Source organism: Aquarana catesbeiana, linkage group LG01, assembly GCF_042186555.1.
Source record: "Aquarana catesbeiana isolate 2022-GZ linkage group LG01, ASM4218655v1, whole genome shotgun sequence".
NCBI lineage: Eukaryota > Metazoa > Chordata > Amphibia > Anura > Ranidae > Aquarana > Aquarana catesbeiana.
Window position 1 is genome coordinate 48,521,620 of NC_133324.1, and position 26,473 is coordinate 48,548,092.

Here is a 26,473-nt window from a genome sequence, read left to right on the forward strand (position 1 = left end):
GCGCTGGCCGGTAGCACACAGACCAACCCATCCTGTTGAACGATCAATAGCAACACGAGCTGGACGACGTGACCTATCATGAAACGCCGCGTAGGGCGGAGCGACGCGCTGACGTCACCTCGTGTTGCTATTCATTCAAGAGCCGGGACCCCGTGGAGAGAGGAAGAGCGCACCCCCGCCGAGGAGATGAAGGGGCTCAGGTAAGTAAAACGGGGGGGGCTGGGGGGCCGGTGACTGCCAGGTGTTTTTTCACCTTAATGCATCAGATGCATTAAGGTGAAAAAACACAAGGGTTTACAACCCCTTTTAGGCTTAATGTTTACAATCTAACAATATATATACAGTTGTGCTCATAAGTTTACATACCCTGGAAGAATTTATGATTTCTTGGCCATTTTTTAGAGAATATGAATGATAACACAAAAACATTTCTTTCACTCATGGTTAGTGTTTGGCTGAAGCCATTTATTATCAATCAACTGTGTTTACGCTTTTTAAATCATATTGACAATAGAAACTACCCAAATGACCCTGATGAAAAGTTTACATACCCCAGTTCTTAGTACTGTGTATTGCCCCCTTTAACATCAATGACAGCTTGAAGTCTTTTGTGGTATTTGTGGATGAGGCTCTTTATCTTCTCAAATGGTAAAGCTGCCCATTCCTCTTGGCAAAAAGCCTTCAGTTCCTGTAAATTCTTGGGCTGTCTTGCATGAACTGCATGTATGAGATCTCCCCAGAGTGGCTCAATGATATTGAGGTCGAGAGATTGAGATGGCCACTCCAGAACCTTCACTTTATTCTGCTGTAGCCAATGACAGGTCGACGTGGCCTTGTGTTTTGGATCATTGTCATGTTGGAATGTCCAAGTACGTCCCATGCGCAGCTTCCTGGCTGATGAATGCAAATGTTCCTCCAGTATTTTTTGATAACATACTGCATTCATCTTGCCATCGATTTTGACCAAATTTCCTGTGCCTTTGTAGCTCACACATCCCCAAAACATCAGCGATCCACCTCCGTGTTTTACAGTAGGAATGGTGTACCTTTCATCATAGGCCTTGTTGACTCCTCTCCAAATGAAGCATTTATGGTTGTGGGCAAAAAGCTCTATTTTGGTCTCATCACTCCAAATGACTTTGTGGCAGAAGGCTTGAGGCTTGTCTCTGTACTGTTTGGCATATTGTAAGCGGGATACTTTGTGGCTTTTGCGTAATAATGGCTTTATTCTGGTGACTCGCCCATGCAGCCCATCTTTCTTCAAGTGCCTCCTTATTGTGCATCTTGAAGCAGCCACACCACATGTTTTCAGAGAGTCCTGTATTTCATCTGAAGTTATTTGTGGGTTTTTCTTTGCATCCCGAACAATTTTCCTGGCAGTTGTGGCTAAAATTTTAGTTGGTCTACCTGACCGTGGTTTGGTTTCAAGAGAACCCCTAATTTTCCACTTCTTGATTAGAGTTTGAATGTCAGGATAGGTTTCACCTGCTGGTGGCACTATCAGATCTTTGGGCCGCAGTACTGGTGTCCACCAGCGGGTGTCTCCCAGCAGTCTGGAGCCGACATTATCTCCTGCAATCAGGCGTCACCTGAAACTGATTGCAGGAGGTGTGTATATATACCCGGCAGATGCTCACACATTTTTCTTGGTATTTTCCTTGGGCCCTGACCTGTATTCCTGAATCCTGTACCTGTACCTTGTATGCTTTGTTCCTGAACCCTGCATCCATCCCTGGATCCCTGTCTTGCAGACGAACCCCTTCCTCCTGTTGTCCTCTCCCTTTCCTGTTCTGCTCCCTGTTCTATCTGATTGATCTCTCGCGTATGGCTTGATTATGCTTATAAATATATCTTACTCCTGTATTCACATTTGATTTAGAGAGTTATTATTGTGTGTCACCGTGGTTGTTTGCTGGTTTGCTTTATTGTTTATGACTTATCCTTTTAATAAATCTTACTATTATCACTTTGCATGCGTTTTGGTCTTTCCTACTGCAGTCCACACATTTCTGGTCGCATCGGTTTATGACATTGAACACTGCTGATTGGCATTCTCAATTCCTTGGATATCTTTTTATATCCCTTTCCTGTTTTATACAGTTCAACTACCTTTTCCCGCAGATCCTTTGACAATTCTTTTGCTTTCCCAATGACTCAGAATCCAGAAACGTCAGTGCAGCACTGGACGAAAGATGCAAAGGTCTGTCAGGAGTCCAGAAACTCATTGACCTTTTATACACACACACTAATTACAAGCAACCAGATCACAAGTGAGGGTGGTTACCTTTACTAGCCGTTCAAACCCCTTTGTGTGAACTTGTGTGCATGTTATCATACCAAGGGTATGTAAACTTTTGATCAGGGTCATTTAGGTAGTTTCTGTTGTGATTGTGATCTAAAAAGAGTAAACACAGTTGATTGATAATAAATGGCTTCAGCCAAACACTAACCATGAGTGAAAGAAAAGTTTTTGTGTCATTCATATTCTCTGAAAAATGGCCAAGAAATCATAAATTCTGCCAAGGTATGTAAACTTATGAGCACAACTGTATATATGGCTGCCTCCTGGGTTGCTGGATTTTGGGTCCCCCTATTCCTGCACAGCCAGGGCTTGTTTTTGTTGTTTTATTGAGGAAAATCAATTTGGATAGGGATGAGGGATTATGAGATTTCTCACTTTTAATTTAGTAGAACAACTTGAGGACAAACTTCTTTTCTATGTACAAAAAAATGGATCCTAGACTGTACTCCCTCAGAAATAAAGTCAGCCCTTAATGGATCAGTAGCAAATATCTTCTTACAGGAGCTCTATGTCCCCTTGGGGAAACTAACAAAGTTCCAACTGTTTGCAAGAGCTCTATGTCCCCTCTGTAGAAAATACCAGCCCGCCTGGCTGCCTTGAAGAATGCTTCCCAGAGCAAGGGATTTAGGTTAGCGGTGATACTTTCCCAATGAAAGCATCTTTTGCTGCAATACTCATTTTTAATCCAGTGCTGTCCCCAGCAGGTGGTCCTCTTCCCCACCAGATGACACACCTCTTCTGGGTTGAATGACAACCAGTATCATTTAAGCCACTTCCTGTGAGCCCAGGCTTTCATGAACATACCTCCCAGAGGGAGGTATGCCACGTGACCTTTAAAAAAAAATAAACTCTTTGCGGCGCTTTCGAATCGCTTTTAAGCGCTGCCCATTAATTTCAATGGGCAGGGGCATTTTTGAAGCGCTTTTTACAGCACTTCAAACACGCCCCAAAGATGCTGCTTGCAGAACTTTTTCTGCCGCCCCGCAAGCGCACAGCCATAGTGTGAAAGCACCCATTCAAATGAATGGGAGGCAGTTTTCAGGCGCTTTTCAGGTGCTATATTTAGCGCTAAAATGCCCAAAAACTGCCTTGTTATGAAAGGGGTCTTAATGTTGCATCTGGCAGCCTTCTCCCATATTGGCTCTGATCAGGTAGAGGTACTCACACTGTCCCTTTGGCTCCTGATGCTTTGGTTCAGACCTCCTGCTGTACAGCTCTTCCCATGCATCACTGGGTGTCTCCTGGATGAGACTGAAGGGTTGTGCAGATCCCTCTCTCCAGCTTCCTCTCCTTCCTCACCTCCCCAAGCCCCGGGGGTCCCCTCACAGGCCTCACAACTCCAGCCTCAAAACTCCATCTTCCACCCAACAACCCACCAACCACAACTGGACAGACTCTTCAATATTTATGGGCACATCTTACCACTCTGCCTGGGGATTGGTCAAACTCCCATAAACATCCAGATTCCCGTCTCTGTATCTTCGCCCACTAGCTTCTAGAAGTTTCTATAGACTTCAAGGACCAAGGGGAGGCGAAAAAGGCCTGATCTGTAAAGAGAGAGGGAGAGAGAGAGGGAGGGGGAGAGAGAGAGAGAAATAGGGAGTTAGAGAGAGGGGAGAGAGAGAGAGAGAGGAAGAGAGGGGGGAGGGAATGAGAGAGTAGGAGAGAGAGAGCAAAAGAAAGAGCGAAAAGAAGGGAGAGAGAGAGAGAAAGGGAGAGAGAGAGAGAGAGAGAGGGGGGGAGAGAGAGGAGAGCGAGAGAGAGAGAGAGAGAAGGGGGAGAGAGAGAGGGGGGGGGGAGAGAGGAGAGAGAGAGGGAGTTAGAGAGGGGAGAGAGGAAGAGAGGGGGGAGGGAATGAGAGAGTAGGAGAGATAGAGCAAAAGAAAGAGCGAAAAGAAGGGTGAGAGAGAAGGGGGGAGAGAGGAGAGAGAGACAGAGAGAGAGAGTGAGTGAGTTAGAGAGAGGGGAGAGAGGAAGAGAGGGGGGAGGGAATGAGAGAGGAGGAGGAGAGAGAGAGAGCAAAAGAAAGAGCGAAAAGAAGGGAGAGAGAAAGGGAGAGAGAGAGAAGGGGGGGAGAGAAGGAGAAATAGGGGAGGAAGAGAGAGAAATGGGGAAAGGAAGAGAGAGGGGGGAGGGAATGAGAGAGGGGGAGAGAGAGAGGGAGCGAGAGAGCGAGGGGGTAGAGGGGGAGAGAGAAAGAGAGGGGGGGAGGAGAGAGAGAGGGGGGAGAGAGGAGAGAGAGCAAAAGAGGGAGGGAGGGAGCGAAAGAGAGACACAGAGAGAACGGAAGAGAGAGAGGAGGGAGGGAGGAGAGAGAGAGGGGGGCGAGAGGAGAAGGAGGGAGTAGAGAAAGGAGAGAGAGAGTGAAAGAGGGAGAGGGAGGGGGGAGGGAGGAGAGAGAGCGAAAGGGAGAGAGGGAGGGGGAGGGGGAGAGAGAGCGAAAGAGAGAGAGAACGGGAGTGAGAGGAGAGAGAGAGAGGGAGGAGAGAGAAGGGGGATAGCAAAAGAGGTCAAGAGAGAGGGAAAGGAAGAGAGGGGGGAAGGAGCGAAAGAGGGAGAGAGAGAGAGAGAGAGGGGGAGGGAGGAGAGAGGGAAAGCCTTATGAGTGTCCACCTGCAGCCTTGCAGCCTTGTCAGTGTCCATCTGCAGCCTTGTCAGTGACATTTGCAGCCTTGCCCAGGCTGCAGTTTGAAAATGGCGCTGCCGGCGACGAGATGCACAGAGCCGGCTCTTCTCGGCTCCTCTCGTAGTCCCGCCCAGACTGGGCGTGACTGTGAGCGGAACCGAGCGCCGCCCATATACATACATAGCCGAGTGTACTCGGCTAGGTTCGGCTAGCTCCACTCACAGTCACGCCCAGTCCCTGTGTTATGTCCATTATAGGGCGGGACTGGGCGTGACTGTGAGCGGAGCTAGCCGAACCGAGTACACTCGGCTATCTATGTATATCGGCGGCTGGCACGCTCCGCTCACAAACAGCGGGGGGGGGGGATCGGTGGGGATCGCTGTATAACACGCACCCACGCTTTTCCCCTGATTTTAAGGGGAAAAAAGTGCCTGTTATATGCCGATAAATACGGTATATTATGGAAGGCAATACAGTTGATAGAAAAAGAAGGGAAGGTGGGACTTTAAATGAGATGGATGACTTTGTGGAGGCAAGTTTCAATAAATGCGAATTTTTATTAGTAAAACATTAAATGCAATAGAATATGGCAATGAATAAAAGCCACATGTACAATAGGTATGCCGATTCATATTGAATCCACCCACACAAAACATACAAGCATGGTGTGGGTGAAAGATTACATAGGTATAATAATTACAAAACAATTTAATGTTGTATTGCATAGAATGAGTTCATATATATACATATCACATAAAAAACAACACCAGCAGCGACAATGTGAATATAAAAAATATATAGATATATAAGACCATAATAAATAAATAGGAATGTCAAAATTGATAATCTACTGAAGACCAGGGTTTGATATGTCCATTACAGACATAAATCAGCATCACGTGTGCCCGACGCGTTTCGTGTAGAGACACTCTTCAGGGGCAGTTGCTCAGGTATGTCTGCAGAGTGTAAAAAATAAAATAAATAATAACATTAGTCTATTTCTGATAGGTAATGTAGAGGAAAGGCAAATTTTGCCCATCCTAAGTACTCACAAAAAAGTCCAATGCGGTGAGGTGCTGCGATCATGCAATCAGGGTCCCCAGAATAGTCTTCCCCGGGAGCTGAGGTACTTATAGCCGTGCGCAGCAGAGCGCCCACAGCAGAACCTCCCGATGGTCCATGACACAAAAGCTGGTGCATGAGGGAAAGACCAGGGTAACCCCAAATGGTAACCTGGAGTGATCTAAATGAAAAAGTGTACATAGGACTATGTAAATGAGTGAACAAAAATTAAATGAAAAATATGAAAAAAAAAAAAAAAAAATAATATAAATGAATGTGAATTGAGTGAACAATGTAATCGTGAGATGACATGAAAAAAGGGAATCTAAAAATAAAAGATGGTGAGAATAAAAAGGAAAACAAAAAGAAAAAGGTGAAAGGCCAACAAATGCAAAACCAAGGATGACGTGGAAGGATATGTGTAAACCTAGTGAACGACTTACGTGAGGACAAAGCTTGTACCTGGAGTGAAGTGCTGAGCTGCAGTGAAATGACTGGAAAGTGTGGCAGCAAAGGTTGTGTCAGGGGAGGCCGTTTATAGGAGCCCCACACGTGCACGCCGGCAAGTACCAGCGTCACGCTGGCGCGGCATAGGCTGGGAGGGGCTCCAGCGGCGGCGGTAATCACCGCCCTCCGCAGAAGCCTAATTCCCCGCCAAAGCGGCTCAGATGAAAAAACACATGCGTTACGTGCTGGCGTCAGGCATGACGTCACACGTAGAGCAGGATGCGTGGCGCCGATGCTCTGTAAGCGCCCACCCACTACCCCGTACACCCCCCGCCCATACTGGGCGGGAGGGGGAGGGGGAGGAGGGAGCACGTAGAAAGCATCGCAGCTCCCGGGTGCAGACCAAAAGGGGGGACCCCGAGTAGCCGAGGCAGCAGAACACCAGCAGTGGAGTGGCGCGATGGTGCTGTGTAGTAGCAGGGATACCACATTGTGTACCCTGTACAAGAACCGGGGTAAGGTGACATTGCCACCCAGGATCTGCAAACCTCTCACTTGGGCGGCAGGGGAACACTGCTTATCCAGTCACCACATCTCCATCCCTAATTGGTTTACAAAAAAAATGGAGGGGGAAGATGGGACTTTAAATGAGGCACATATGCGGTGTGCCTCCATCCCTATGATATATAGAAAAAGAAGGGAAGGTGGGACTTTAAATGAGATGGATGACTTTGTGGAGGCAAGTTTCAATAAATGCGAATTTTTATTAGTAAAACATTAAATGCAATAGAATATGGCAATGAATAAAAGCCACATGTACAATAGGTATGCTGATTCATATTGAATCCACCCACACAAAACATACAAGCATGGTGTGGGTGAAAGATTACATAGGTATAATAATTACAAAACAATTTAATGTTGTATTGCATAGAATGAGTTCATATATATACATATCACATAAAAAACAACACCAGCAGCGACAATGTGAATATAAAAAATATATAGATATATAAGACCATAATAAATAAATAGGAATGTCAAAATTGATAATCTACTGAAGACCAGGGTTTGATATGTCCATTACAGACATAAATCAGCATCACGTGTGCCCGACGCGTTTCGTGTAGAGACACTCTTCAGGGGCAGATGCTCAGGTATGTCTGCAGAGTGTAAAAAATAAAATAAATAATAACATTAGTCTATTTCTGATAGGTAATGTAGAGGAAAGGCAAATTTTGCCCATCCTAAGTACTCACAAAAAAGTCCAATGCGGTGAGGTGCTGCGATCATGCAATCAGGGTCCCCAGAATAGTCTTCCCCGGGAGCTGAGGTACTTATAGCCGTGCGCAGCAGAGCGCCCACAGCAGAACCTCCCGATGGTCCATGACACAAAAGCTGGTGCATGAGGGAAAGACCAGGGTAACCCCAAATGGTAACCTGGAGTGATCTAAATGAAAAAGTGTACATAGGACTATGTAAATGAGTGAACAAAAATTAAATGAAAAATATGAAAAAAAAAAAAATAATAATATAAATGAATGTGAATTGAGTGAACAATGTAATCGTGAGATGACATGAAAAAAGGGAATCTAAAAATAAAAGATGGTGAGAATAAAAAGGAAAACAAAAAGAAAAAGGTGAAAGGCCAACAAATGCAAAACCAAGGATGACGTGGAAGGATATGTGTAAACCTAGTGAACGACTTACGTGAGGACAAAGCTTGTACCTGGAGTGAAGTGCTGAGCTGCAGTGAAATGACTGGAAAGTGTGGCAGCAAAGGTTGTGTCAGGGGAGGCCGTTTATAGGAGCCCCACACGTGCACGCCGGCAAGTACCAGCGTCACGCTGGCGCGGCATAGGCTGGGAGGGGCTCCAGCGGCGGCGGTAATCACCGCCCTCCGCAGAAGCCTAATTCCCCGCCAAAGCGGCTCAGATGAAAAATCACATGCGTTACGTGCTGGCGTCAGGCATGACGTCACATGTAGAGCAGGATGCATGGCGCCGATGCTCTGTAAGCGCCCACCCACTACCCCGTACACCCCCCGCCCATACTGGGCGGGAGGGGGAGGGGGAGGAGGGAGCACGTAGAAAGCATCGCAGCTCCCGGGTGCAGACCAAAAGGGGGGACCCCGAGTAGCCGAGGCAGCAGAACACCAGCAGTGGAGTGGCGCGATGGTGCTGTGTAGTAGCAGGGATACCACATTGTGTACCCTGTGCAAGAACCGGGGTAAGGTGACATTGCCACCCAGGATCTGCAAACCTCTCACTTGGGCGGCAGGGGAACACTGCTTATCCAGTCACCACATCTCCATCCCTAATTGGTTTACAAAAAAAATGGAGGGGGAAGATGGGACTTTAAATGAGGCACATATGCGGTGTGCCTCCATCCCTATGATATATAGAAAAAGAAGGGAAGGTGGGACTTTAAATGATTTAGTTGATTTACTAAAACTGGAGAGTGCAACATCTGGTGCAGCTGTGCATGGTAACCAATCAGCTTCTAACTTCAGCTTGCTCAATTATTAAGCTTTAAAAAAAACAAAAAAACACTGGTAGTTGATTGGTTTCTATGTAGAGCTGCACCAGATTTTGCACCCTCAAGTTTTAGTAAATCAACCCCAATGCATTATGACATCATGATGGGGATATATGAATAAATTCCATGAATTATTTAGAATTCTAGTCCTATGTTTAATGAATCTTTTTTAAAAAAAAAAAAAGTACTTTATAACTCCAGAAGTCACAGCTAGCTTTATTAACAAACTCCCCCGAGCAACTGTGTTTCCCAACACAGGTACGGAATGGGAGTCAGGTGCACGGTAAGAATGTTCTTTGATTTTCAGGTTCTCCAAAGATCTTTCATCTTCAGATTTATTCCAGTGATTACCAATGACATGTTTTATTTTCAGTCTGCAAACCATCATTTACTCATCAGGAAGAAAACGTTGTGACATTGGACTTGTCTGCACTGGACTGGTTGCTGTGCTATGCCTCCACCTGCACGACAGTCACAGAGTTTCACCTCCGAAAGACTTCCACTTATCAGTATTCAAGCTTCTACAAGCATAAAGACACCCTGTCACCAACTTAAAAAAATGCAGGAAAAAGTACAGAAAAATCAAGATTTTTAAATGCTTATTTGTTGCCTTTTTCCTTCCAAGTTATTTTTTATTCACTTGAAATGTGCCTTTTCGACTTGCTTTGACCACTCCAGGAAGAGACAGCTCCCTAGCGCAGCCATCTCCCTTCTTGCACCTCACAGCCAGCTCCTCTCCTGGGAGTGTTTAATTACTGTCTGTGCTGGTCCAGCTCCTCTGCCTCTGTACTAACCTCCCTACTCCTTTTATGTGTGAAGTATAGTTTTCCAATGAAGGACATCAACGCCAGCCAATCGTCTCAGGTGTTTACTCAAGAATACACTCCATATGAAGGACTCTATTCTCCTCAACATTCGGAGACAGAGTGCCATACAGGTACAAGAGTATAATATTTATACACAATGGTTACATGGGATCCTATAAAGGGCACAAAGCCCACAGTTATGCGTCACAAGTGCACATTTCACTTATGGGGCGTACACACGGTCGGACTTTTCAGCTACAAAAGTCCGACAGCCTGTCCGACAGACTTTCGACGGACTTTCGACGGACTTGCGGCGGACTTTCTAAGGAACAGACTTGCCTACACACGATCACACAAAAGTCCGTCGAATTCTTACGTGATGACGTACACCGGACTAAAATAAGGAAGTTGATAGCCAGTAGCCAATAGCTGCCCTAGCGTGGGTTTTTGTCCGTCAGACTAGCATACAGACGAGCGGATTTTTCGACCGGACTCGAGTCCGTCGGAAAGATTTGAAGCATGTTTCAAATCTAAAGTCCGTCGGATTTGAGGCTGAAAAAGTCCGTTGAAAGTTCGGAGAAGCCCACACACGATCGGATTACCAGCCAGCTTTAGTCCGTCAGCGTCCGTTGGACTTTTGTAGACAAAAGTCCGACCATGTGTACGCCTCATTAGTATTTCAACACATGCTTGGCTAACGATTTTGGCCACAAAAGTCTAATTTTTAGGGGTCATCATAACCTAGAATATTTCAAACTGATAAGTTGTTTTGACAGTTGTTTTTGAAAGACAAGGGAGAAAAACAATTACAAGAAATAATTACTGGAAAAGAGGTCAAGTTGACATTTGGACAGGGACTATCTTCATATTCCGAGAATCATTGGCAGAACATTTAAATGTTTTGGTCAACTGCAATACCGAGAGAATTCAGAAACTGTTTACTGTAATAAAATACAGAAATATATTCTTTAAAGAGAAAGAAAAAGGAGAACTCTGAATACACATTATGATATGGGTTCCTATATTTTATATATCTTCACAGTCCCTCCTGGGTTTAGAATTCTTTCGAAGGGGCAGGAGGCGGAGCCTAGCAGAGCAGACATGCATTGTTAGAGCTCCACACCACTGAGGAGAGAAGAGAAGGACAAAGCGGAGCCTGCAGGCTCAAAAGGTATCCATTTGAACCTTTTTGCCCCTGGGAACAAACTGTGAAAGTTTGGGAAGGAAATATGGTACTGGGAGGAAACCGTAGCAGAAATAAAAATCACCTCACAAAGAGCTCACAGGCACTCACTGCAGCTGAAGCAGCTCCAGTCACCTCACCAGATACAGCATCAGGGCGCTCTCACAGACAGAAAATGTCACAGCAAGACTCTCCATTTGAGTCAGATACAGAACAAATCCTCTCACAAACTTCTCCACAAGCCTCCTCAGTATCCCCAGTAATATTATTACAATTTGAAAAGATGCTTCACAAGGCTTTAAAACAAACCTCAGACCAAATAACAAAAAGCCTAACCAAAGAAATAAGAGAGCTGGGAAACCGCACCGCAGCCTTAGAAATAAAAATGGATGAAATTGAAATTACAACCCAAGAAAATATAACAGAATTGGAACAATTAAAAAAAGAGAATTTAATACTTCAAACTAAGCTCGACGATTACGAAAATAGAGCCAGACGTTCAAACTTGCGCATAAGGGGAATACCTGAAACTGTGACAGACCTGCAATCTACTATTACTGCTCTATTACAAGAACTAAAGCCAGATATCCCTATTGAACGTTTAGAACTGGACAGAGTACACAGAGCCCTCACAGCCAAAAAGAAAGATGGACCCCCACGTGATATAATCACAAAATTTCATTATTACAGAACAAAAGAACAAATACTAATTGCTGCAAGAGAAAAAAAGGAACTTAATTTTCAAGGACACAATTATCAAATTTTTGCTGACCTATCCCAACTTACTATTACTAAAAGACGATCCATGAAACCCCAACTAATGGAACTGCAACGCCACAACATTATGTATCAATGGGGCTTCCCCTTTTCAGTCAGATTTAACTACCAAGGTACAATTTACAGAAGCAGATCAGCAGATGAACTACAACAAACCCTTTTAAAATTAAATCTGACAGAACCCACAAGCAGCAACTCTCCCACATGCAGAAGAATGGCATCATCTTCACCTTCAGGCAGCACCCAGAAAATTTCAGAACAAAATGGGAATCATCATTCTCACAAAAGAGGCCGTTATGCCACATCATCCATGGACCAAGAAGATTCAATGGACTGACATCCTAATTCCTGATATCTCTTCATTTATTATACTAAGAGATGGTTCTCTATAAAAAACCTATATTTATAACTGAATGTAACTGCATTCTGATAGTCACACACTGTGTGGGATCATGTTACATTCCAGTTATATTTCTTATTACTTCTGATTCATATAGCCTTAGAATATATAAGTGAAATAAGGAAATTCTTGTTCAGTTATATATTATCAGGTAATAACAATAGATTTATTACTTTTTAGGACAAATATGTTCAATAATCCAGAAGTAATGGAAGCTTTTTCTTTCTTTTCTTAAAACAAATATATTATTACCTAACTAGTTCCTAGAATTATGTTTTTGTTTATTCTAATCTGAAGCAATACAACCTCAATTTTATGAGTTAACATATCTAAACAGTTACGTATGAATAAAATATGTAATTGTTTACTCTAAAAGGGTTAAAATCCCCAAATAATTCAAACTATCTTCATCAATACCAAAGTTATTAACAGTACCTTTCTAACTGAATTATCTAGCCTAGGGCAAGACTAACCATATACAACCACCCTGGAATAAATAATTTCAACAAAAACTATATTCTGCACTCCAATTAATGAAAGATCATTTTGATGTCTTTTGACATAGCACTTCTCTCCTGTAAGCGGAAGATCCGTGTACCCCCATTAGCCCTCCTCATTCTCCCAACCATATTATGTGGGAGTGTGACGAAGGCACTTATTCCCCTGAGAGAGATATTTATTCTCTTTCACGGGTAAATTGTGATTACTTGCAAAAAATAATTTATACAATGTATCATCTAATCTCATATGTTTTTTGTTTACTCTTTACTCCAGAATTCACTGGTTTCTTTTCTATCTATTCATCTCTTCAGTCCACACAGGTTGATCTGCGCAGTCAGCTCTGCATAACAAAAAGTAAGTCAAAACTTTTTGATCTATTGCCATGGCACCACTGAATATACTTTCCCTGAATGTTCAGGGAATAAATGTCCCACAAAAAAGGACCAAAGCCTTCCGTACTTTCCATAACAAGAAGGCTCACATAGTATGCCTCCAAGAAACACACTTCACCAAAGATTCTACTCCAAAATATATTTCTCCTTTTTATCAACAAATTTACATGGCTTCTGCCTGTACCAAGCAAAGGGGAACTCTAATTGCATTTCACCGATCCACACCATTCACCTTATCATCAGAAATTAAAGACCCAGAAGGTAGATACCTGATACTCATGGGTTATATAATGGATACAGCAATCACAGTGATTTCCTACTACGCTCCTAACAAACAACCTACACCATTCCTCTCACATATATTACAAGTGATTAATACACACAAAATAGGAACAGTGATAATGTGTGGGGATTCGAACCAGGTCCTCCTCCCATTTCTAGATAAATCACCTTTTACACCATCCAAAATAACCTCTAGATTACCTTTTTCTCAACTTCTTTCCAAATACAATCTGGTAGATTCATGGAGAGAAAGTAACCCAATGAAAAAGAAATTCACTTATTTCTCGCACCCTCATCAAACCTTCACCAGAATAGATCATATTTTTCTAACAATAGGAATGATACCAGAAATTATTGCATCAGATATAATTCCGATTCCGTGGTCTGACCATAATGCAGTATACACTACTATAGCCTCAGCCATACCAAAAGCGCATGACCCAACGTGGTACTTACCGGACATAATGCTCAAACACCCACTACATCAGATGGCCATTGAACAAGCTTTAAAGGAATACATATCAATTAATAATACAACAGACATTTCCCCAATAACACTGTGGGAAGCTCATAAGCCTGTCTTGCGTGGTACAATACAAAGACAAATGGCACTATTTAAACGGGAACGCAAAAATCTAGCAAAAAAACTAGAACTCAATTTTAATGCAGCCTACATATCATTTCAAGATAATCCATCTCAGAGTACAAAATCTCATCTGGAAAAATCTAGATTGGAATACGATCTATTTCTCACTGAGTCAGTTGATAAATCCCTCAAACGCTCCAAACACAATTTCTACATGAATACAAACAAACCAGGTACATATTTGGCTCGGGCATTAAATTCAACTAACAAATCTTTCAAACCAATACGTTTGAAATTATCAAAAAATGTTTACACTTGTAATCCAGTTAAAATAGTCCATAAATTTCACTCACATCTCGCAACTTTATACAAGACAAACAATGAATTTAATCCTACAGAGGCTGAATCCTTCTTCTCAAAAATAACCTTACCTGAGTTATCTCAGAATCAAAAAAGCAGTTTGGATGAGCCTATAACTATAGATGAAGTTGCTAACGCCATAAAAGACCTAAAACTTAACAAAAGACCAGGCCCAGACGGCTACTCGGCTTTATACTATAAAACATTCTCAGAAATACTCTCTCCCATTCTCACTGAAACTTTTAACAAACTTCTAGATGGACATTCTTTTCGGCAAGAAACACTAATGGCAATTGTTTGTATGATCCCAAAACCCCTTTCTGATGATACTTCCTGTGTGAATTATCGGCCTATCTCTCTGTTAAACCTCGATATTAAATTATTAGCAAAAATAATAGCAAAACGCCTCAATAGCATTATAGGAAAATTAATACATAGAGATCAAGTAGGCTTCATGCCAAATAGACAGGCAGGCGATAATATACGCAGGGCAGTGTTATTGGCACATATTGCTAAAAAACGGAAAATCCCTTTATGTTTTCTATCTCTCGATATTAAGAGGGCATTTGACACAGTATCCTGGCAATATATGCAATATTCATTACAAAAATGGGGTTTTGGACCCCACTTTTTAACATGGATCAAAGCATTATATAATAAACCCAAAGCCTATATAAAATATGCTGGATACAAATCTGAAGCCTTTAATATCGAAAGAGGTACCCGACAGGGTTTCCCATTATCTCCCTTATTATTTGCCCTTATACTCGAACCCATGGCCCAATACATCAGAACAAACCAAACTATAACTGGCATTGAAGTAGGAGGTATTACACACAAATTATGTATATTTGCAGACAATATATTACTTTTTCTATCATCACCACAGGTCTCTGGTCCTAACTTAATACCAGCTCTTGATGGGTTTGCAGCCCTATCCGGCCTTATGATTAATCCTAAGAAATGCCTAGTGCTTAATATTTCACTCACAAACATGGAATTGATCCCGGCTAGGGCTGCACTCCCATTCACATGGGCAGAAAAATCAATCCCATATCTTGGAATTCATTTAACAGCATCTCATTCTGACTTATTCTCAACCAATTATCCTCCTGTATTAAGACAGATCACAAATCTAATAAAACAATGGTCGCAACTTCCTTTATCCTGGATAGGGAAGATTAATGCAATCAAAATGGCTATTCTACCCAAATTGCTTTATCTATTCAGAGTCCTCCCTATTCCAATTCCTTCCTATTTTTTGAGAATAGTACAAAAAAGAGCAACTTCGTTTATATGGGGCTCTTCTAAACCACGTATACCTATACACACACTACATCTTCCCAAAAATAAAGAAGGCCTGGGATACCCTAATTTTACTAACTACTACAGAGCAGCACATTTGGCCAGTCTGTCCAAATACCATGCAAAACAGGAAATCCCATTATGGGTATTTATAGAGGCTTCAGAAAATGACCCTCTATTAATATCAAATTTATTATGGCTTGATCCTAAAGACCGCTTTAAAATTCATAATCCCATAACTAAACACTTCTTATCTCTCTGGGATAAACTAAAAACCAAATATCAGTTACAATCTCCACACAATCCTCTCCTTTCTTTTATCAGAAATCCGGCCTTTTATCCGGCATGGATCTACCCAAATTCTTTTAAAGCTTGGACAACATCAGGCATTCAGACACTAAATGACTTCATAGCATCTAAATCATTCCTTTCATTCCCATCGCTTAGAGAAAAATATGATCTACCAAACTCTGAGATATTTAGATATCTCCAAATCAAAAATTTCTATACACCATTCCTAAAGGGGGATACACCATTATCCCAATTATCCATTTTTGAATCAATCTGTACAAAAGATCCATTTGCTAAAGGTACAATTTCATCACTTTATAATCAATTATATGGAGTAGCAAATCTTAATAGACCCTCTTACGTTCAGAGGTGGGAGGAGGACCTGGGACGAACTTTAGAAGACACGGACTGGTCTAACATATGGCTCACATCTAAGTCATCTTCACCCAACATCTTAGCACTGGAGACAAATTATAAAGTCCTAACTCGCTGGTACCTTGTACCCGCTAGAGTGGCAAAATATTCACCTAATACCTCAGCTCTTTGTTTTCGAGGATGCCCAGAAATAGGCACATATTTACACATATGGTGGACGTGCCCAGTAATCCAAACCTTCTGGAAGGAAGTCTTCGTGATTGCATCTAAAATATTTAAAAAAATAATACAACCAGATCCATATTTAACTTTACTTAATCTAAAACCGGAATGGTTAACACTCTCTCAATTCAAACTTATGATCCAACTAATAACGGCTGCAAAACAAACAGTGGCCAAGGCATGGAAATCTCCTACATTGGTACTAGCAGAAACAATTCAAAGAATGAATAATATAATGTCCCATGCTAAGATGGTAGCCATCGATCAAAATCAAATTCCAAAATTTGAAAAACTTTGGCATCCTTGGATAAAACAACAGTTCCTGTCAAACTTCAATGACTCTGTCCTGTTGCCATGGTAACAGATTAAATGACTTACAGAGACACCCATTCTAAGGCTTCAAAGAGAACTAAAAAGAATAATAAACTGACGAGCGGGACAACCTTGTGGACCATACCTCTACCTTTCAACCCTTTTTCTTCTTTCTCTTTCCTTTTCTCCACCTTACGGTTAAAGCTCATTATCAGAATTTATTTGACCTATATACACTCTACTTGTAAACAATATGTATAGTAGGTATAAATCATTTAAATAACTACAAAAGTAACTAAGGAAATGATATATATCTTTAATTTAGGTTTACGTGAACCCAATGTTTAATATTTGAAATTTCATGATATTTACCTATATAAACCCTACTGTAAAACAATGAGCTTACTTTATAGATCCTTGTAAACTTACTTTATGTATCTTTATAACATTGTATACTCAATAAACTTCTTTTGACAAGAATTCTTTCGGTATCCCTTTTAAGCTTCTTCTGTGTCTTTAGGTTGGTTTCCAGGTATGCGGACCACCATTTCGTGAGCAGTTCTGACTCGAGACCTTAAGGGCTCAGAAGAACCAATATTAGTACCAGCACGTGTGATTTTCAAACAACATTTGCATAACATAGGTGCACATTTGACTATTAGGATTATGAAAACTATAATTCCTACAATGTATAAAATACCATGCAAAATTCCAGAAAACCATCCTGCAATACCAGAAAACCAATTGAGAGGCTTGAGCCAGGAAAGCCAGCTTTCCCAGTTACCTTCAACCCAAGTAGTTTCGGTATGTTCTTTGCGAAATTTAACTTTCATTTGTTGTACATTTGTTTCTACATGCGAAATGATGGCATCTTCAGTCTTAGTATCATTTCCAATGTAGTTACAACAAGTAGTTCCCACTATAGCGCATATTCCTCCTTGACTGGCCATGAGATAATCCAGCATCAGCCGGTGCTGCAAAACCTCTTTTGATCATCTTTAATTCTATAGCAAGGGCTATAAAGTTTCTATCATACAAGGCAGTAATGTTATCCATCAGGTCTGCCAAATCAATGATGAAACTGAAAGCCTTTTTAATACAACATCTATTTACCCAAGGAATATAAAACAATGGTTTAATCTCTCTGTCATGTGATTCAATACTTGTAAAATTATCATCTGACTTAGAATAAAATGTAGGCCTATCAGGAGAATCATCATTTTTCACATTAATTTCGGAGTCTTCTTCTTCCTCTTTTCCTCCTGGGATTTCATCTTCTCCTGGAGCTGACTGATCAGTGAGGTTCCTTTTAACAAGGTGCACAAAGTCTTTTTTAAGAAAGTGTATATGTATTTTGTGGAGCTGTGTTTCTTGAAAGTCATTATCCTCCATATACCAAGTAGCAGGTATGACTCTACCAAAGTAAAAGTTAATGCAGACAGCTGGTTTTCTCAATGGAGCATTTGTGAATAGTAGAAGTGAAATAGCTCTGTCAATCATTGTTCTACTGACTTCACCAAAGTGTACACTGTCCTCCATTTTAGCTAAAGTGCTAGGTATTCCTAACAAAGAGGAGAAAGTCTTATGAGAAAAAGGTGCATGTGTGCATATCCAGCAATTAGTGATATTCAGCTTCTTGGCAGCTTGCATCTGAAACCGGTTCAAGTTGTGACATTTCTTCCATTACAGTAGCATTAAAAAGAAAAGTGTCTTGTATCTTACCCTTTTCTTTCTTGTATGTTCATTCATATGACATGACTGTAATCCATACCATCACTCCACTGCAGAGGATAACACTCCAGAGCTTCACATTCATCTTAGGCCCTAGGAGATTCATTCTGCAATCTTCTTGCTCGCGCACGAGTCAGTGGAGGAGACCTGGAAGGTAAAGGTACAGAACATATCTTGCCAGCAGCAGGCCAGCTTATATTCTCTTTTGGAACCACAGACTTCTTACAGTGTGAACCATGCACCCAATACTTATAGTCTTTCAGCTTCACTGCAGTAGGAGACACAAAAATGACCTTAAATGGTCCTTTCCACTTAGGAGACAAAGTAGTCCGGGGTGTGTGATTCTTGATATACACCCAATCTCCTGACTTTAGTCCATGAGTCTCTTCACTCGTATCCACAGGTTGTCCTGCTTTGGCTCTGGAAAAAGTATCAGAAAACACAGTTGCCAATTTGCGAACATATTCTATCATGGAATCTTGACCATTTTTTAAAGTTACAGTCTCTGGTTGTACCAGGAATGAAGGTAGTCTTTTAGGTGGTTGTCCAAATAATATGTCAAAAGGTGACAGTCCATGCTTCTCTTTAGGGGTAGTCCTAATGGTTGCCAAGGCTATGGGTAACGCTTCTACCCATGTACTTTGTTCATTAGCAGTTATTTTAGCTAAATACCTCTTCAGGGCTTGATTGCTGCATTCCACCAGGCCACTAGCTTGAGGTCTGCAAGGAGTATGCAATTGCTGTTTCATACTCAAAATATTCACTACTTCTGCCATAAGTTTATTATCAAAATGTGTACCTCTATCTGAAGAAATTATTGACCCTATACCAAACCTTTGGATCAATTCCCTCGTCAAACATTTTACCACAGTTCTGGCATCATTTTTGGACGTGGGCCAAGCCTCTTGGCCAGTTCAAAAACTGATCAATGCAAAAATACTTAAATTGACCACAAGGGGGCATATCCGAGAAGTCAATTTGCGCAATTTGAAATGGCTCCTCAGTATGCAGAATATGCTTCATGGGAGTGGGCACTGACTTTCCAATATTATGCATTTGACATATGGAACATTCAGTAACCTTTTTAGCAGCATATGCAGAAAAACCTAGAGCCCACCAATCTCTGGCTACCACCTGACACATCCCTCCTGTTGAGACATGGCAAGGCCCATGGCTCAAAACAAACAAAGAAGGAAACAAAGTCAGAGGAGCAACCAGTCTGTGTTTTAGTTTCCATATACCATCTGCTCCACAAACAGCTCCCTTTGTGGTCCAAAAGGATGTATGAGGCGAGCTTGCCTGTAGAGCTGATACAATATCCAGATCCACTTGAAGATCTGTGAGCAGGAATGTTGGAAGCGCTATAGTTGGCTCATAAGAATGTATTACATCTTTAGCATACCCATCAGCCAAAGCATTTCCAAGTGATATACTATCATCTGCTCTAGTATGTGATTTACATTTAATTACTGCAACTTTAAGAAGCAGCTGGACCGCTGCCATTAATCTAACAATTAACTCTTTATGTTGTATAGGGGTTCCTGCTCAGATAACCCCTTTCTTGCCTTTCTTGAGTTGTGCAAAACTATGCCCTATGCTTATAGCAAGGCTGAGTCACTATAAATATTTACAATAGCCCCTTCTGCTTGGGGTTAATAAATTGCTGGCATAAGGAGCAAATCTAAAGTCTCCCTTTACTTCAAGTATGTTTTACTCCCATTACTTCAGTGATTAAAACTATAGTTACTCCTATATTTATTAATATACCGCTTTCTAGTAGACTGTCAGGGGAGTATGGCGATAAAACAAAAGAACATTTATGGCACTGACCTCTCATTCTTACTTATAGAGGTTCAGTAACTTTGTCAGTAATTACATCATTACTTACCCCGATCAAAATTACCTGCTGATTCGAAGTGGCAACATTGGCATCACATATATTTAACAAACTCTTTGAATCGCCTTTATCTATTAAACACAGAATAGACAAACCATTAACTGACACATCAATCATTGGTTCTGTATTTTGTCCCAAATTCAAGACAGCAAGTTCAGGGAAGGAATGAAATTTTCATTATAATCAAATCACCATACTCCACTATCTGCTGAAACTGAGTCCCCACTCTTGGGGCATTTCTAACATATATCTTAATTCTGCTAGACTTAGCTCATCTTTCCCTTCTAATTTGAACAGCTAAGACCTATAATTGTAGAATATTAAGGTAAAAACTGTCTACAATATCCCACTAATCCAAGGAATGCTCTCAACTGTTTTAGAGCCGTGGGCATTCGTTGCTTTGCAATTACCCTTTTCCTTTTTGGCTGTCAAATTTTTGATACCTTGGGAGACCCAGTGGCCCAGGTATTGTACTTTTAATTTAACCCATTGTACTTTTTGCAGCATCTACTCCTTGTCCTATACTAGCTAGAAAATTCATTAAAGAAATAGAATCCTCAGTACAAGCCTGTTCATCAGAGGATGCTAGCAAAAGATCATCCACATATTGCACTAATACTGATCCCATGAGTGGCTGCCACTCATCTAATTTATCCTTGAGCGCCTGAGAAAAGCAACTGGGGGAATCATGATATCCCATTGGCAATCTAGTCCAGGTAAGTTGTTTTTTCTCAAACGTGAAGGCTAGCAACCATTGATCATCTGGATGAACATGAATATTAAAGAAGGCTGAGACAAGATTAATTACAGTAAAGTGAGTTGCTGAAGGTGGTATTGTTGCAAGTATCCTCTCCTGCTTTTATAGGTTTGGGAACTGGATAAATTGGAGTATTAGCTGAACTCCTACAAGGAGTAAGAACACCCTCCTGTAGTGACTTCCCTATTACTGGTTTAATCCCTTCAAATGATTCAGGAGATAAGGGGTATTGAGGTAGTCTAGGTACTGGCAATGTAGGGTCTCTATTTAACCGTACAGGAGCAACTTTCATGAGACCAGGAGTGTTCGCTCCTGTTACCCATATAGAAGGGTTAATTTTTTTGTTTTCTAAAATTCCTCCTTCCATATCAATTTCTAATAAAGGCATCAACAACAAGTCAGTTGCTTCATCTTTTAACCTATGCGGTATGTCAATAACAGTTTTATCTGGAGATAATGCAATTGTTACCCCCATTTTAGAAAGATAAATCTCTTCCTAATAAATTACAGGGGGAATGTGGAGACAATAGAAATTAATGTTCTGTTGAATGCTCTCCCAATGTCACCTGTACAGATTGTGTAACCCTTACTGAAATTATATTATTATTTACCCCAACCAAAGAAACTCTTTCATTGGGAAGTGGTAAGTTAGGATCAAAGACATGTAAAATAGCCAGTGAAACCCCTGTGTCCAAGAGACCACACAAATCAATACCGTTTACATTTATTTCAACTATTGGTTCATCAACAGAATCAACTTCAATTACAGCTAAAGCTTGATAAAATGTGTCATTTATATTGTCACCACATCCCAGCTTATCCTAGCGCTCCCTACAGTCCTTGGCTATATGCCCACTCAATCCACACTTGTAGCAAGTGGGGAGGGCACGAGGCTGCAGGGTTGGGAGCCTTACTCTAATTAGGATGATTTGTTGGTATCGGGACTGAATTCTAGGGTTAATGCGCTGTCCCTCATTTTGTCTCCAATTTCCACGTCTTTGCCGTGGTGCCCCATAATTAGAGATATATATACAACTCCCGAAGGTGGGTAAGGGGGGGCCGCTACTGGTACACCCTGGGGTGTTACCTGTACTGTAGATACTGGCACTCCCTTAGATTCAACGGATTTTTCTTTAACCTCCGGTAGTTGTATATTCATCATCTTTGTTTTTTCCTTCTTTTCCACCTTATCCTTCCTCTTTTATAACACTTCGTATGCTATTTGAGCAATCTCAACTAATTCAGGGGCAGGTCTTTTTCTCCACCCCACCGTGCGAAGTTCTATTTCTTCTCTAATTTCAGGCAACATGCCACCTACTAATACATTCACCAACTCTGTTCGCTTCATATCACTTTCATCATCTGGAATCCAATCAGTATGCTTTTGAATAGCCTCTTTAAATCTATTCCAGTAATCAAACACATCCTCACCTTTCTTCTGTACAACATCCATCAATGCTCGCATATCTTGCAAATACATTCCATACATACACATACTTTTCTGACACTGCTCAATCAATCAAGATTCACATATCATATATGTAGCTTGTTGCGTTTTCTCTATCCACATCAACTTTTTATACCACTTCTTTTGACATCTCTCTAAATTGGGTAGATTAACAATAATTGCCCTAATCTCATTAGGTTTCCAGGGGACATAAACTTTTCCTAGTCTTGCGGTGTAATTACCCTGGTCATCTTCCTCCCCCGGTAAAGGTACCTCTCTCAAGGGCATTTGTCCAAATGGTTCTAATTTGGATTTAAAAATACTCTTTTGTCCTTAGTTTATCTTTTGGGGTACGCTGGGGTAGTAATCCCATTCGCTTCACCTGTTGCCTAGTTAATACAGGTGAGGCATGATCTCTAGAACTCCCTACCGGAGGAGTATTAGTACCCAATTTACTTAATTTATTAAATCTTGCTATTGCTAAGGCATCTGCTCTTGCTGGAGTATACTGCCACAGTTCCCCATCTTTTTCAAATGTCATTGTATTATCTACATCATAGAATGGTTGTTCTCTACGGTAATGCAGGGAATACTGTTTATTAACAAGTTTACCTATGAGTCTATGCTGTGGAGTTTCTATCATAATAGCTGGAGTGGTCTGCTGATAACTAGACGCCTCTCCTATATCCCCATTAGCTGACTCCCCTCCTGTAGTCTCCACTTGCTATACCATAGGTGCAGATGCTCCTAATAATTCCCTTCTTATTGAGTCATAAGGGGAAACCCAAGCATTGGGTATTTTATCCTTATTTTCTACCTGTAAAGCAGCTTTCTCTGAGCACATTTTATAGGGGGGGGTGGTTTATATCTTTCCTAGATAATTCTTCCCAGGCTGCTAAACATTCAATCCCCCCACAATCAAACCTTTTAAAAAGCAATTTAAACAATGCATCAATTTCAGGTGTATCAAGGGACCCCTCTGGCGGCCATTTAGATGGGTCCTCTTCATACTCCTTTCTTGTTAGTTTACACCATTTTACCATTTTACATGATGTTTCAGGGCATCTGGGTCTCCACTCACCATCATTTTGATGATAGGAGCACTTAATTGCAATTTAACAATACTTAGCCCTGTTGCTTTTGCTATTTTCAATAACTTTTTTTTTTCCTTTTCTTTTGTTAACCCAAATGTATTAATGACAGGCAAAACATTTTTTTTTCATGCAAATTTCCCATATTTATCACAATTTCTCATTAGTCTCTTTAGAAATGACAATAATTTGGAACTCCGGGACTGAGAGCTCCACCGTTTAACATTATGGCTGTGTACCAGCAGCCCAGTACATAAGTTGAGATATCTCGCTCGTTCTACTCTCAGAAGGACGTCTCCTTTCTGAGTGGCAATAGGCTAGTCCCTATCTAGACTCCCTATCCCAGAGAACACACAGCAGGTCATTCACCCATTTGTGGATATCCGCTGAAGGCAATACCAATCTGCCTTAGGACCACAAACGTTCAAAAAACACCATTCACCCATTTGTGGATATCCGCTGAAGGCAATACCAATCTGCCTTAGGACCACAAACGTTTATACAAAAAAAAATTCAACACACAACCAACTTCTACTCACTATTCAGAAATTGTGGTACCTGCACTTATACATCCCTTCATAAAATATATATACATTGTCATTTCTGGAGACAAGGAGAAAAAGGCAAGCGCTTAAAATGATCATTCCTTATTTAGCATGCTTTTGAATTATACTAGGTACCTTTAGCATTCTCTAGTAACCACACAGAGACAACATTGCAGGCAAAACCAAAAAGGAAACGTGCATGTTACCTTCTGTGGCTGCATTCCCCCAACCGACCCCTCCACACCACACAGGAAAGACAGTACTTATCATGAGAAAATAAAAGTTTTCTCACCTGAGGCCTCTTTACTGCTGTCCGTCCCAGAGAAGGTGGAGAACCGGTGGTGGAGATGCAGACAAGAAGATACGTCTAGGGTCACCAAAATGTGAAGTATAGTTTTCCAATGAAGGACATCAACGCCAGCCAATCGTCTCAGGTGTTTACTCAAGAATACACTCCATATGAAGGACTCTATTCTCCTCAACATTCGGAGACAGAGTGCCATACAGGTACAAGAGTATAATATTTATACACAATGGTTACATGGGATCCTATAAAGGGCACAAAGCCCACAGTTATGCGTCACAAGTGCACATTTCACTTAGTATTTCAACACATGCTTGGCTAACGATTTTGGCCACAAAAGTCAAATTTTTAGGGGTCATCATAACCTAGAATATTTCAAACTGATAAGTTGTTTTGACAGTTGTTTTTGAAAGACAAGGGAGAAAAACAATTACAAGAAATAATTACTGGAAAAGAGGTCAAGTTGACATTTGGACAGGGACTATCTTCATAGTCCGAGAATCATTGGCAGAACATTTAAATGTTTTGGTCAACTGCAGCCACATGTGTTGCAATACCGAGAGAATTCAGAAACTGTTTACTGTAATAAAATACAGAAATATATTCTTTAAATAGAAAGAAAAAGGAGAACTCTGAATACACATTATGATATGGGTTCCTATATTTTATATATCTTCACATATGTAACCGAGAAGGGGAATGTCAGCTCCGAGCCTGCTGGGGCTGCTACTATCACATTTAGGATTGCGGCACACAGGGCTTTTGGATGTCTACAGAAGGGTGGATTTTGCAGGTAAATACATTAAATGCACATATATGGAAACGTTGTAGAAATTAATATTCTGGTGACAGGGTCTCTTTAAAGTTAGTCACAGTGTCTTTGTAAGGGGGCCCCCTGATGCTCACCTTGGAAGTGCTTCCTCACCTCTTCTGCCATTTCTATATAAGGGGGAAGTATGTGACCTGCTCCCATGTGACAGGGTTCAGGTCTAGTAGCCAACCAGCAGCCCAGAGCACTGCCACATGACCAAAAGAGTGACGGAACGGTTTCCCACTCTAGGGATTCTAGTGCTAACAGAGGGAGTTGCAGGGGAGAACTGGCAAGGTAAATATAAGGGGGTTACAGGGGCATCTTTGCTGAGGCAGGGTTGCTTTGCTCTTAATGGACCAGTGATTACTCGCTTGGTAATATGAATATTCCCGCTCTCTGTGCAGATCTCCAGCTACTCCCGCCCCCGCTCTGCTGATAGGATGACATCAGGAGAGGAGACACGGGCAATGCCGCACAGCGGGCGATGAGCAGCGACCACAGTCTGTGTCCAGATAGCAAGGATAACTTGCCACAAAATGTGTGTCCGTGTTGAGTTGTAAGTCTGTTAACTTGCTGCACATTTTTACTGGCAAGTTGTACACTTTCAGAGCATTTGAAGCACAAGTTCTTGTTGAAAATTTTCCAATGTGACGCAAATTTGCATGGTAAGTCTCTAGCAAGAGCAAAGTTGCAAGTCTACAGCATGAGCCCCATAAATCTACAGCAAGAGCTCAGCGAGTCTATAGCAAGAGCTCAGCGGGTCTATAGCAAGAGCCCTGCAAGTCTACAGCATGAGCCCCATAAATCTACAGCAAGAGATGAGCAAGTCTATAGCAAGAGATGAGCAAGTCTATAGCAAGAGCCCTGCAAGTCTACAGCATGAGTCCCATAAGTCGATAGAAAGAACCCTGCAAGTCTACAGCATGAGCCCTGTAAGTCTGTAGCAATAGCCCTGCAAGTCTACAGCATGAGCCCCATAAGTCTATAACAAGAGCCCTACAAGTCTATAGCAAGAGCCCTGCAAAGCTCAGCAAAAGCCCTGCAAGTCTATAGCAAGAGCTTTGCAAGTCTATAGTAAAAGCCCTGCAAGTCTAAAGAAAAAGCCCTGCAAAGCTCAGCAAGA

At 41.5% G+C, this 26,473-nt stretch overlaps 1 long non-coding RNA gene across 8 annotated transcripts in view; it reads right to left on the reverse strand.

The window, feature by feature from the left end:
* Positions 1 to 25,200, reverse strand: part of LOC141131338 (uncharacterized) — a 58,784-nt gene extending 33,584 nt beyond the window's left edge. The window contains exons 1-3 of one of the 8 annotated variants that reach the window (XR_012242757.1): positions 24,528 to 24,816; positions 17,197 to 20,466; positions 5,466 to 7,887 (exon numbers count right to left, since the gene is read on the reverse strand). This is a non-coding gene — a long non-coding RNA (uncharacterized lncRNA). Of the gene's footprint in view, positions 1 to 5,465; positions 7,888 to 8,735; positions 9,497 to 17,196 lie in introns of those variants that run through there. The other 7 variants (XR_012242753.1, XR_012242755.1, XR_012242754.1 and 4 more) reach the window with 7 other exon arrangements.
* Between the last annotated feature and the right edge of the window lie 1,273 nt (positions 25,201 to 26,473).